The 12,844-nt window shown below is 44.3% G+C and overlaps 1 protein-coding gene across 3 annotated transcripts in view; it reads left to right on the top strand.

Moving 5' to 3' along the window:
- The window catches only part of b3gntl1 (UDP-GlcNAc:betaGal beta-1,3-N-acetylglucosaminyltransferase-like 1), a 388,088-nt gene that overhangs the window by 313,480 nt on the left and 61,764 nt on the right, over nucleotides 1-12,844 (top strand). The gene's annotated exons all lie outside the window — the stretch shown is intronic.

The raw sequence follows: 12,844 nt of genomic DNA, 5'->3' as shown, positions 1-12,844 counted from the left end.
GGGATTTAAAAAAGAATGAGGGAATTACCAGCATAGCACTACTGCTGATTAGAGCCAGTGGGACGATTGTGGTCAGGATTGCACGGAACAGAAAAGCAGACTTGCTAGTTCTACAAATCCAATCTGATGACAGATCAAAAAGTTGGCTCTGAGACAAGTTGTCAGTCGGGCTATTGACTCTTGGCACCAATCTGAGTGGTTCAGATCTTGGATCATTCCGAGTCAAGCACGTCTGAAAATCTGAAGCAGAGGCCAGATCACTTAAACTCTGTTGATGAGATAGACTGCTACCCGTCGTAACATTCTATGCACAAGAGGTGAAGCAGATCACAGCCCCATTAAAGTGTAGATGAAAGCTGCTTTCATTTCCAAAAAGGAGTGAGATGCGAGTGACCTAATTCCACTCTTAAGACAACAGGAATCAGTCCTTTCTGCTAAGGTTTTCCAATGGTCTTCCTGAGTGATGGAAGAGGCAGGAAGTTGGCTCGTGAGCAGCCAGACTTTGCATCACACACCACTTTCCTTTTAACTTCCGCCTCCTGCACAGAAGGGCAATCATTCATTATTCTGAAAGCATGCCCTTTTCAATCTGGACCTGGCACCCATTTTAACCCTTAAAGCTACAATTGCAGCCTGTCTTTTTAAAATGGCTTTCTTGGTCTAACGCCTAACAATTTATAAATTCTCCAATTGGGGCTTTTTTTTTGGTTAAAATTGAGAAAACAAGAGGCAAGGTTCACAGTCCAGCTCACCACTTCACTTGGAGAGAGTAGTAAGAGAGGAAAAATGAAACTAGGAATTATTGACGAGGTGTTGCCAAGCTTGGATTTCAAAGTGACGAAGACTGTAGAAGTAACGGGAAGTCTGAGCGAGGTGAGGAATTTAACAGCTTTAATGCTCTGCAAAATAATGAGTTAGTATAGGTTGCAGTCTGAAGGATCTAAAGTTAAACGCAGGGCAATTGTAGATGAAGGCCAAAGGAACTAGTTGTCAGGCCTCGCTTTTAAACGATTACACCGCTTACAGCCAGCAGTTGTCATTTGTCTCCTTTTGTTATACCATTTCATTGTCATTACTCCGACCGTGTTAGAAGAATTATATTACAACAACAACAACTTGTATTTATATAGCGCCTGTAAAGTAGTATAACGTCCCAAGGCGCTTCACAGGAGTATTATGAGATAAAAATTTGACACCGAGCCGCATAAGTAGAAATTAGCGCAGGTGACCAAACACTTGGTCAAAGAGGTAGGTTTTAAGGAGCGTCGTGAAGGAGGATAGAGAGGCAGAGAGGTTTAGGCAGGGAGTTACAGAGCTTGGGGCCCAGGCAACAGAAGGCACGGCCACCAAAGATTGAGCGATTATAATCAGGGATGCTCAGGGGGGCAGAATTGAAGGAGCACAGACATCTCGGGAGGGTGGGGGGGGGGGGAGGCGGGGTTGTGGGGCTGGAGGAGATTACCGAGATAGGGAGGGGCGATGCCAAGGAGAGATTTGAAAATGAGAATTTTGAAATCGAGGAGTTGCTTAACCGGAAGCCAATGTAGGTCAGAGAGCACAGGGATGATGGGTGAGCGGGACTTGGTGTGAGTTAGGACATGGGCAGCTGAGTTTTGGATCACCTCTAGTTTACATAGGGTAGAATGTGGGAGGCCAGCCAGGATGCATTGGAATAGTCAAATCTAGAGGTAACAAAGGCATGGATGAGGGCTTCATCAGCAGATGAGCTGAGGCAAGGGCAGAGACAGGCGCTATTACGGAGATGGAAATAGGTGGTCTTAGTTATGCTGCGGATATGTGGTCAAAAGCTAATTTCAGGGTCAAATATGACACCAAGGTTGCGAACAGTCTGGTTCAGTCTCAGGCAGAAGTTGGGGAGAGGGATGGAGTCAGTGGTGGGGACCAAAAACAATGGCTTTGTACTCCCCAATATTCAATTGGAGTAAGCTTCTGCTCATCCAGAACTGGAAGTCGGAAAAGCAGTTTGATAATTTAGAGATCGTGGAGGGGTTGAGAGAAGTGGTAGTGAGGTAAAGCTGCATGTCATCAGCATACATGTGGAAACTATAACCAGGCACACTTTTATATTTTTCTACCTGCTGGATGTTTATAAAAGATGTTTCTTCCACATAATTTTCCAGTCAGCTGCTTGGATTGGCCTGCATTCTCCTTCCCTCCCTTCCTGCCTTAGCCCCGCCAGAAATCCATGGCTTCTCTCACATGTTTTTCTCTCAATTTTCTATGGCTGAAGGCACTGATTCATGCTAAAAATGAAAATAGTGCTGCGAACGCCACCAGCACTCCCAAGCCTCACCCAAACGGCCATCTTTATTTGAGACTAGGCAGTGAGCTTAGGCAGACTGTTTAACCCTGGGGCACATCACAGCCAAGCCCAAGCCTGTCCTCCCCCATTATCCACGCGCATATTTTTGCAGCAGGGGGTATCGTGGATAATTTTCTCCTTTACCCAGGAACGCATGAAGCCAATTTTAGTACCTCCCCTTCTCTCTCCCTTTTGCCACCCTAGCTGAATCAACACAGGCCAGAGGTAAAACTGAAACCCAGTGAAAGACCTGCATTTATATAGCATCTTTAATGACCTCAGGATGTCCCAAAGAGTTTCCCACATTACAACAGTGACTACACTCCAAAAGTACTTCATTGGCTGTAAAGCGCTTTGAGACGCCTGGTGGTCATGAAAGGCGCTCTATTAATGGAAGTCTTTCTTTTTGAAGTACTTTTGAAGTGTAGTCATTGTTTAATGTAGGAAATGTGGCAGCCAATTTGCGCGCAGCAAGCTCCCACAAATAGCAATGTGATACTGCCAAATAATCTGTTTTAGTGATGTTGATTGAGGGATAAATATTGTCGAGGACACTGGGAATAACTACTCTGCTCTTCTTCGAAATAGTGCCATGGGATCTTTTACAGCCACCTGAGAGAGCAGACGGGGCCTCGGTTTGACATATTATCTGAAAGACGGCACCTCTGACAGTGCAGCACTCCCTCAGTACTGCACTGGAGTGTCAGCCCAGATTTTTGTGCTCAAGTCTCTGGGGTGGGACTTGAACCCACAACCTTCTGACTCAATACTGTTTTATGTGGTACCTTTAGAGTAAGCCATGTTGGATGCAGAGGCCCTCCAAGGTAAGTGATTGTTAGTTTGAAGTCATCAGGTAAAATCTAGTGTTACAAACTGTTCCCAAACTGTCTGGTCAGAAAGACAAACTCAAATTGCCTATGACTTGCTTATCCAGAGGGAGATGGACTTCTGACCTCTGACTTCTCTCTCAGTTTGCCAAGCTGCCAATCCGAGCTACCACCTTGAATGAGAAATCTCCCCCTTGGCCTGGGTGCTATGGTAACTACATTGTCTGCTGAGCTAACCTTCATCCATTGAGCATACTGAATGAAAACCATTCTAAAATTGAAGGTATGAATAGCTTTAGATGGTACTCAATGGCCTCCATTGTCTCAAACTTGCTGTCATCTGCGAGAATACATAACTTTGATGGCTGATTCAGTTGGTATTCTGAATAATTTGCGCTAATCGATATCCCAGAGAGCTTGTTTGTCCCTGGAAATTAACGCTTGGTGAGCTGAATCAATCATCATAGCAGCATCATAACATAAATTAAATAAAAATGCCTTCCAGGCCAAACCGGTAAAAACGTCACAATGTTAGACAAACTGTTCCAAATCATGAGGTAGTACCAGGTTTTTACCCTCGTTAGGTATCAGTGAAACACTTGTTTCATTTTTGCTAGGTAGCATTGAATTGCCATGTTTATTTGCAGGATTTTAAGGCTTCCATTCCAAGATGGCACAGGCACGACGGGCTGAATGGCCGCCTTCTGTGCTGTAAGATTCTCTGATTCTGTAAGTCGTTATAATGGCAACACTCCTTTAAATTCAGCTCAAATCATTTCTAAATCTGGCAGTTTCCCACTTGTGATTGGTTGCACAAACCCTTCACCTTGTTCCGTACAATAAAACGTTGAGCTCGATTTTAACCCACCCCACCTGGCAGGAATAGGGTGGCGGGGAGAGGGCCTTTAAAATGGAACTTTCTGCCTTACTGCTCTGTTCCCACTAGAATCCCATTGGCCATCATTATAACTGCTCACCGCAGTTATTAGGCTGCTGGAAGCAGCCGTGAACTCCATGAATTAATGCCAATTGGAGTCCTGATCGTCGATGGGTCCCCAAATACATTTTAGTCCAGGCCCCAGCGGAGAAGCCACCACAGCCTTCCCAGCAAGCGAAGGCAGATCATCAGCTGTCCAAGTGGACCGAGTGGCCCTTCAAGGTAAGTGAGAGACTTTCCTTTGTGGGCCAGGAGAACCCGTCGGGACCCCACTAGGGAAATTGCGGCTTCCCTTGTCCTGGATTCCCCTTCCGCGCAGCCCCGTCGCCCCCCTGCCCCCCCCCCCCGAGACCATCCTAAAATCTCTCCCCGTGACTTACCTGCTTGCCGGCGAGCCTTTCTTTAGTGCCGGCCAGCTGCCTCCAGCTGCCCGAACCTTCACACACACCCACCAGTTAGCTGCTGCTTTACAATCGGGACAGGCGGGCAGCTGATCGATGGCATGGAGCCAAGGACTGGTCGTTAGAATACTCCTGGCCTCAAACCTAGGCCTGTGGTTTACAATCAACCTTGCCACCCCAGCCCCCCACCCTGCTCACCTGAAAACCTGCTGGGGGTTAAAATCTTGTTCTTAATCATTTCCATTTTAAAATATGGAAGCCCCAAATTATGCTAGATGCTGATTAAAAACACAATTTCACCATTAAATTCATACTGCTGAATTAAATAAAACTGAAATTAATTGTTCATACTTCAACAATACAGGTTTCCCTTAGCAACTGTAAACTTCAACACTGGCAGAAACTGTAGTGATAAGTTTTCGGTCTGTATCATTTCCAGCGTAAATCATTCAGACTTGTCAAGTCTCACATATTTCCAATGGAGTTCACTGTTTTTTTGTGAAAAATATGTAAGTTCTGCAAATGTGTTCTATTTTTTGAAATTGGCGCTGCTCAGCCTGTCCTGTAGCTTCGGGGGGTAGAGCCTAATGTCTGCACTGAAAAAACGATGCCCCTCCCCACCCCCCCTTCTGCGCATGCGCAAAAAATAAGGATGTTTTTGACATGATTGCTATGGGCCCGGCCTCCCGGTCTGTATTCGGCCAATTTTTAAAGAGCCAGTTGTGTGTGAGAACTTTAATTCTCATTGGAAAAATTGGAGCTGCAATACAAGATGCAACGTGGCTCAAGGATCAAGAATTTCTTACAGGATGAAGTGGAGGCACTAGTTACTATAATTGAGGGCAGATGGCACAAGCTGGACACCAGCAGAGGTCACATAAAAGTTTCACCAAAAGAAATGAAGAAACGCTGGAACCAACTTGCAGAAGATTACTGTGCAATGGTGACCACCCCGAGGTCTGGAGGCCAGTGCAAAAAGAAATAGCAGGACCTTGATCAAGTAGTTAGTGTAAGTAATATTTTCATTTATTCAATGGGTTTGCAATTGTAAATGTGACCATCTGTGTATGTCCCAGCAGAAAGACACTCTCTCTAAAAAGTTATATTTTCATCTTTGCAGAGGAAGGTGGCACACAACAAATGGGAAAGAACTCGAACAGGAGGAGGCCCGGCAAATCTGCACCCACTGACACCCTTGGAAGAGAGGGTCGCTGCTTTGATGGGTCCTGCCTGGAGAAAAGTAACCACCACTGCACAAGCTGGGCCCACACTCGAGGGAGAGGGTAAGTCCTGCAAATTACACAGTCTAGCTTTACTAAATGTTAAGTACTGCACGGGCTAGCCATGCCTCGGTTCATGGGGATGTCTCAGTCAGCTACGCTTCGGTTGATGCAATGTGATATCATTCATCATGGTCCTTCAAATTAGCCTATTGCCTGCGCTGTGTGAGCCCACTCATGCCACCCACCCTGCCCCCTCCTCTGCTGCTAATCATTTGTCTGTTCTGTTATATTTTGCAGAACTTGAGGCTAACCTTGACGATGCAGAAGAAGATAAGGACGCGGACGAGCCTGAAGAGGAGATCTTCCAGTCCCACCTTCCAGGCGAAGAGCATGGGGATGAAGGGGAGGGGGAGGGGGAAGGGGATGGAGATGGATGAAGCCCCCACTCTTGTACTCACTCTGGAGGAGGTGCAAGTGCCGCCCATTGAGGTGCCAGCCCCTTTCCTGAGTGGTAAGAGTGTTGCGGGGACATTCCATGGTTTCCCACAGTCCGAGGCTGCGGGTCCCAGTGGGATGCAGCGAGGCACACCCAGGGATGAGGAGGGAAAGGAGAGCTCGACAGTACTCTCCTGAGGTGCAGGATCTAACAGATGTGGTTCAGATGATGGTAATGAGTGCGGAGAGCATTGACCTTACGCGATCACTCCTGGACACCATCAGTGGGCTGGGTGATGAGGTATCAGGACTGTCGGGAGAAGTAACAACACTCTCACGAGAAATGCGAACACTGTCCGGGAACATGAGAGAGGGAATGTCTCAGGTAATGGATACAATATCGGTGCACATGAGGGAGGGAATGTCGCAGGTAATTGAAACACTGTCGGTGAACGTGAGGGAGAGAATGTTGCAGGTAGTTGACACACTGTCGGGGCACATGAGGGAGAGAATGTTGAAGTTAGCTGCTGCAATAAAGGAACATGCCCAGACCCCATGCCCATCGACAGAATCAACTGCCACTCCCACTTCAATCCACAGACCAGACTCTGAAGAGCCCCAAGCAGGGCCTTCCACATTACCGCCTGCCCCCCCCTCCCCAATCAAGAAGTGCGCATTACCCGAAATGTTCGAAAGAATAAACTTGGTACCAACCTGAGAAACGCTGTGCCACCGCCTGCGGGCAGGGGTGGAGACAACAAGGCCAAGTGCGGCGGGCAATCTTAGAATAAGGTGGAGGAGAGATGAGTGCAGCCTTTCTTTGCTGCTGTTGTTGTTGTTGTTATTATTATTGTTATTACTGTTGTAACTGTTCTCAAATTAAAAGTTTTTTGTAAGCTATGTTAAAAGTTTGTAAGTGATCTTAAAGTTTTCAAGTGATCTTAGAGTTTGTAAGTGATCTTAAAGTTTGTAACTAATCTTAACTGAAAACTTTAAAGTTTGATACAAGAATATTTTTATTAAAGTTCAGTTAATGTTTGTTAAACTTTTGAATTAAATATATTTTAAATTATATCTGAATCATTTCCATTATTTGTTTCATTATTAACACAACTTTTTAAAGTAAACAAGAATCATTTCCATCATTTGTTCCATTAACACAACACAACATTACGGAACAGGTCCAAACAGTAAACATGGTCCATTTGGAATAGTTGCCGCTGAGCCTTCAGGCAGCAAAGTGTTCATGGATGAGCTGCTGGCGCAAGGCTCGAGCAATCATTAAAGGGGCATGACGGCCTGCCCTCCTCCGTCGTTGTGCTCCGGGTTCAGGCAGTTTCCTCATCCTCGTCCTCCTCCTCCTCATCATCATCTGCATTTTCCTCCTCATCATCAGCCACTATCACCTCAGGTAGGTCTTCTATTACCAGCTGCTGCTGCCTCATGATGGCTAAGTTATGCAACATGCAGCACACAACAGTGAACTGACCGACAATCTCAGGGGAGTATTGCAAGTAGCCTCCGGAATGGTCCAGGCATCGAAAACGCTGTTTCAAGATGCCAATGGTCCTCTCTATTAAGCTGCGCGCAGCAATGTGCGACATGTTGTATTCCCGGTCAGCTTCCATCCGGGTTACGTGTAGGGGCGTCATGAGCAAGGTGGCGAGGCCGTACCCTTTGTCTCCCCAGCTCTGCCCTTCTGGCTGCTACTGAAACATGGCAGATATAACGCTCTCACGTAGGATGAACACATCATGGGTGCTCCCAAGGTATCTTGCATCAACTGACATGATGTGATGCATGTCGTCACACACAAGTTGCACATTAACGGAATGGAAGCCTTTTCTGTTCCTGTACATCTCGGAATCCTCGAAAGGTGCTCGCAAGGGTACAATCAACGTTTGGGAAGCCAGCAATCCTGGAGAAGCCCACAGCCCTTTCAAGCATTGCCTGGGTGGTCATGGGGAACTTTATGTAGTCATTCCTCTGGGCATATAGTGCAGCAATCACCTGCCGAGTGCAGATATGTGTTGCATGTTGAGAAATGGCGCACACATCCCTAGTTGTGGCCTAGAACGATCCAGATGCATAGAATGAAAGTACAGCTGTAACCTTCACTTCAACTGACAAAGCAGTCCTCCTGATGCTTCGAGGTGGCAGGTCTGCTTTTACTAACTCACAGATTTCAATTACAACTTCTTTGCGGAAACGCAGCCTTCTGACACAGTCCGCATCACTCAGGTGCAGGTATGAATGCCTGTTTCGATATACCCAACATGGGTAAGGCCTCCTGCCCATCACCCTTCGTGCTCTGAGGTTCCTCATTCGAAGACTTCAAATCAATTGTCTCCTCCGCAGCACCATCATGCAGAAGGCTTGCACGAGTATGGCATTGTCAATGTTGCCCCCATAATTAAATTGTAGCTTTGCAACAAGCTCAAAATGACAGGCAGGACAAGCTTCTTTGTTGACTCTCTCCCCAAGGTCGACGCCTTAATATGGAGCACACCCAGGTCTGAGCATGTGCAATGGGCTTACTTAGATTGGGAAATCCCCCCTCCCCCCCGGGCTTCATTTGATGCCTATTGCTGCATAGTGGCAAAGTGTAAGGGTTCTCATGCCTTCAGTTCGACGTCAGTGCTCCCCACTAGCCCCCCCCCACCCCCACCCCGGCATCTTTGCAAGCCGAGCCCCTGTGTCCTGGCGAGGAACCGATTCTGCCGGCCGACAGTCCGACCCTTAAGCCCGGTTTGGAGACGTTCGGTGGTGGCGTGGCACTTGAAAAAAAATCCAAACCTAAAGAATTCCATGAAACTGTCATCTCCTGCGTTTTCAGTTGGCAAAATTTAAGCTTGATGATGCATATTTATGTGTCCTTGACTCCAAAACTTTGCCTAAAAACAATGGTGTCTTTCTGCGCCGATGTTTTGATGTGCGCTGGTTTGTCTTCAGTGCCCAGAAGGTTTTTTGGGAGTGGTCACATACGCCGTCCTCGGATAAATGCAATTTGGCCAAACTTCCATAATTGTGAAAAACTGGCGCAGACATCAAAAACTGGTGCATAACGCAAAAAAAAACAAACCTAAAAAAATCGTAACTAATTGAGTTACGCTGGCACACAATCTTTGGGGAAACTTTATTTAAGCCAAAAAAAGCGACGGCGCCAAAAACACATTGCAAATCACTGGGGAAAATTGAGCCCATTATCACTACAGGTATTTGCATTTGTTGACCTTTGCAATACTGATAATGTCGCACTGTAAGAGCTTAAGTGGCCTTTTAATGAGCAGTGGAATCTAAATGGCAAATAACATGGCAATAAACAAGAATGTTTTTTTTAAATTTAGCTATCAGATTGTTTCATGTTTTTGTCCTGAAAGAAAATTGTCATTCATTAGTGAAATAAAAGGTATCACATTTACCGCAACAAGGCATCTGGATACGACTTTACTAGTTTGGCAGATGTGGTCCGCCTGGTTAGAATTAAAATAGGAATTCATGAAACTGACCAGAAATTGACCAGTTCAGTGTCTGGAACTGATTAGCTTCACCTGCAAAACTTGATACTGTTGCCTGAAGACATCCGCATCCAGGAAACTTCTGATTGCAGCCAATTGCTTTGTCTCAGATAGGCAGGAGCAATAGACTAATTAACAATGGAGAGGTTGTGTGTTCTATTTATGTAATCAAAGAGCATCTGCAATTCTGAAAAGTGAACTTGTTAACCTGACCCGCAAACTAAACAGTAAGATCGAATAGTTATACTACAATCATTCTTTGGTGAGATTGATTTAGTGCATTGTTACTGTTTTATAACCTTATTTATATTAAGGTTTATTATTTTACATTAGATATTTCATTCCTACACCTTGCATCCTCACTCACTGTGTTGACATCGAGGTTCATTGCACAGTTTCCTACACAGACTCTTTTCCCAAACTCAAAACTGCAGAACTCCTTCCCTACCCTCAGTCTTCACTTCCTCCAACAAACTTCAGGTTTTTAAAACTCAAATTTATGTCACCGAACCACTATTTATTGATTTATCTAATCTTCTCTCCTACTCTTTTCAGCCTGAGTAATGTCCAGCTCTGTGAGCTTTGTCCCTTTAGTCAACCTTTTCTATGTGTTTTTTTTTAATTTGTGACTTCTGTTTCCTTTGCTGTTCTTGTTGTTTTTGGTGGGACTTTAGACATTTTCCCAATCACACATATACTCAAAGCTAAAATCTACTAAGGTACAGTTTGGATGATGCTAGTGCATCAAACAGTACTTTACGTTTTGAAGCATTAACACTTCAGTGTCGTAGTGAGACAGTACTGCATTGTTGAAGGCACAACCCTTCAGATGACGCGTTAAGCCAAGGCCCTATTTGCCTGATCAAGTTGATGCTAAAAGCTCCCACAGCACAATATGTAGCAGAGCAAGAATATCTCGCTATGTTCTGGTTAACATTCTTCACTCAACCAACACCATGAAAAAAGACAGATTAACTGGTTGTTTGTCTCATTACTGTTTATAAGACCCTGCTTTGTGCACAAGACCTTCTGCAATTATCTATATAACTAAAGTGACTGCACTTCAAAATAATGTGAGGCTTTTTGGGATGTCCTAAAGGCATGATGAGTTCATATCTAAATGCAAGTTATTTTTTTTATTTCATTATATTTCTTTCCAATCAAACACCAACAATGCCGAGATGAAGGAAAATGTTTAGAATAAACAATGGGCCATAAATTGCGGCCTCTCTGGGTATGTACAATGTGTGCACATGCCTGAAGAGGCCCCGCAAGTTCCAGGTTTAGGCGCTCGAAATGCATGCGCCTAAACCCGCACGCGTGATCTGATCACACGCATCCCCAGGATGGGCTTTCACGGGCGGAGATTTGGGCTGTTTGCCCAACTCCTGCCCAGTGAATGTCCTTAAAACTCTTACGCCTGATAAACCTGTTTAAGGCCTGCTTTTACCAGCATAAGAGTTTGAAAAGATAGCAAAATTAAATTTTTAACACTAAGTTTTATATTAAAAACCCTGCCCATTAAGGTAAGTTTATTTTTAACCTTATTAAAACAGATTTTTTTTAAATGTCACCAAAGTAAATTTGTTTCTAAAACATTTAATTTAATTCAATTTCAATTAATTTTAAATATGTGAGGTGTTTTTTTACATTTATGTTTTGTGTTTCTGTGTTTAGAATGAAGCATGGATCACCAGCACAATGGTGTAAATTTAAGAGGGTAAACATTCATAAACTGTGCATGGCGATCTCACACCAGCATGTAAAATGCACCATATAGATTGATTCCATGTCAGCATTGGTAAATAGGCAGTCTATCAATGCTTCATTCTAGCAAGAACCTCAAGTATAAACAGCATAAAATATTTTGTAGTCCTGTCATCTAAGGTCTCATTACTCTCTTACAGTAATCGTGGTAGTAATGGGAGCTCGTACAAACGGAACTCACCATTACTATCAATGAGAATACTCCATGTTCATTGGTGGTCCAGGCCCACATGATCCCAGGATGTGTGTATGATCCTGGGATGCGTGGGCCTCTGCGCTGGGCTGCACACCTAGGCCTCGGAGTGGAAGTGTTCGTTCCTCCGGGATCGCCAGGTACTTTCGTAAAATTAACTTGGTCGGAGGCGTCCGACCGCAATTTCTAGCCCAATATATTTAGATAGACTACCTATTTACCAATGCTGGCATGGAATCAATCTACATATGGAGCATTTTACATGCTGGTGTGAGATCGCCATGCACAGTTTATGAATGTTTACCCTCTTAAATTTACACCATTGTGCTGTTGATCCATGCTTCATTCTAGCAAGAACCTCAAGTATAAACAGCATAAAATATTTTGTAGTCCTGTCATCTAAGGCCTCATTATTCTCTTACTATAATCGTAGGAATTACACTGGCTGCACATATACTGAGTCATAGATAGTTCGGAAAGCTGGTTTGACCACAGCCGTTTCACTGCAGTGAAGGGTCATTGTAAAAGTCTGCGACTGCCTTAAATCTAGTTCACAATTGCCGATCTGGTTAGTCCAGAATAATGTCAATCCACTACATCGAATAAAGTTAAACCTCGCCTGAACAGAACTCTTTGGATTGTCTGTAAATGATGGTCCATGAAGTCCTAATGCATTGAATAGAAGGCAGACTCTCAATAGAAACAAAATCAAGGTTTCAAAGCAATTTCAAAAATCCAAAAATAGAGTTATATAAAAAAAAAAGGCACAAAAACATACAGAAACATAGATCAAGGTTATTTTTCACAGCTCTGGTTCCTGGTACCCAAACTCTCGGAACAGATCTATAAATCAAAACATTCCTGGTTTATGAGCCGAGTACAAAGAGACCCATTGAGCACTGCTGGAAAATCAGTCTGCCTTTGGCCCGTGTTACGATATTAAGGCGAACACATAAACCAGTAGTCCTCTGATCCACCTGACTGGCAAAGGGCACTAAAAACAATATTTTCCAAAAGTAGGTTTGACTAAATGACTGTGTGTATGTTAAAAAAATATGTATCTCCTCGAGCGTTTGGGGCCAGAAAGATCTAGATCGGTCCCAGATGCTGGAAAAGGTCTATGAGTATGCATCAGGTCTGTCACCCAGTTTTCTCTCTGTATTATTTCATTTATTTGGAACTTTATTTTTTATTCTTTATACTATAATACATAAAAAGAG

Source organism: Pristiophorus japonicus, chromosome 16, assembly GCF_044704955.1.
Source record: "Pristiophorus japonicus isolate sPriJap1 chromosome 16, sPriJap1.hap1, whole genome shotgun sequence".
NCBI classification, from domain to species: Eukaryota; Metazoa; Chordata; class Chondrichthyes; family Pristiophoridae; genus Pristiophorus; species Pristiophorus japonicus.
The sequence above is the reverse complement of the archived record's forward strand: the minus strand, read 5'-3'. Positions and strand labels throughout refer to the sequence as shown.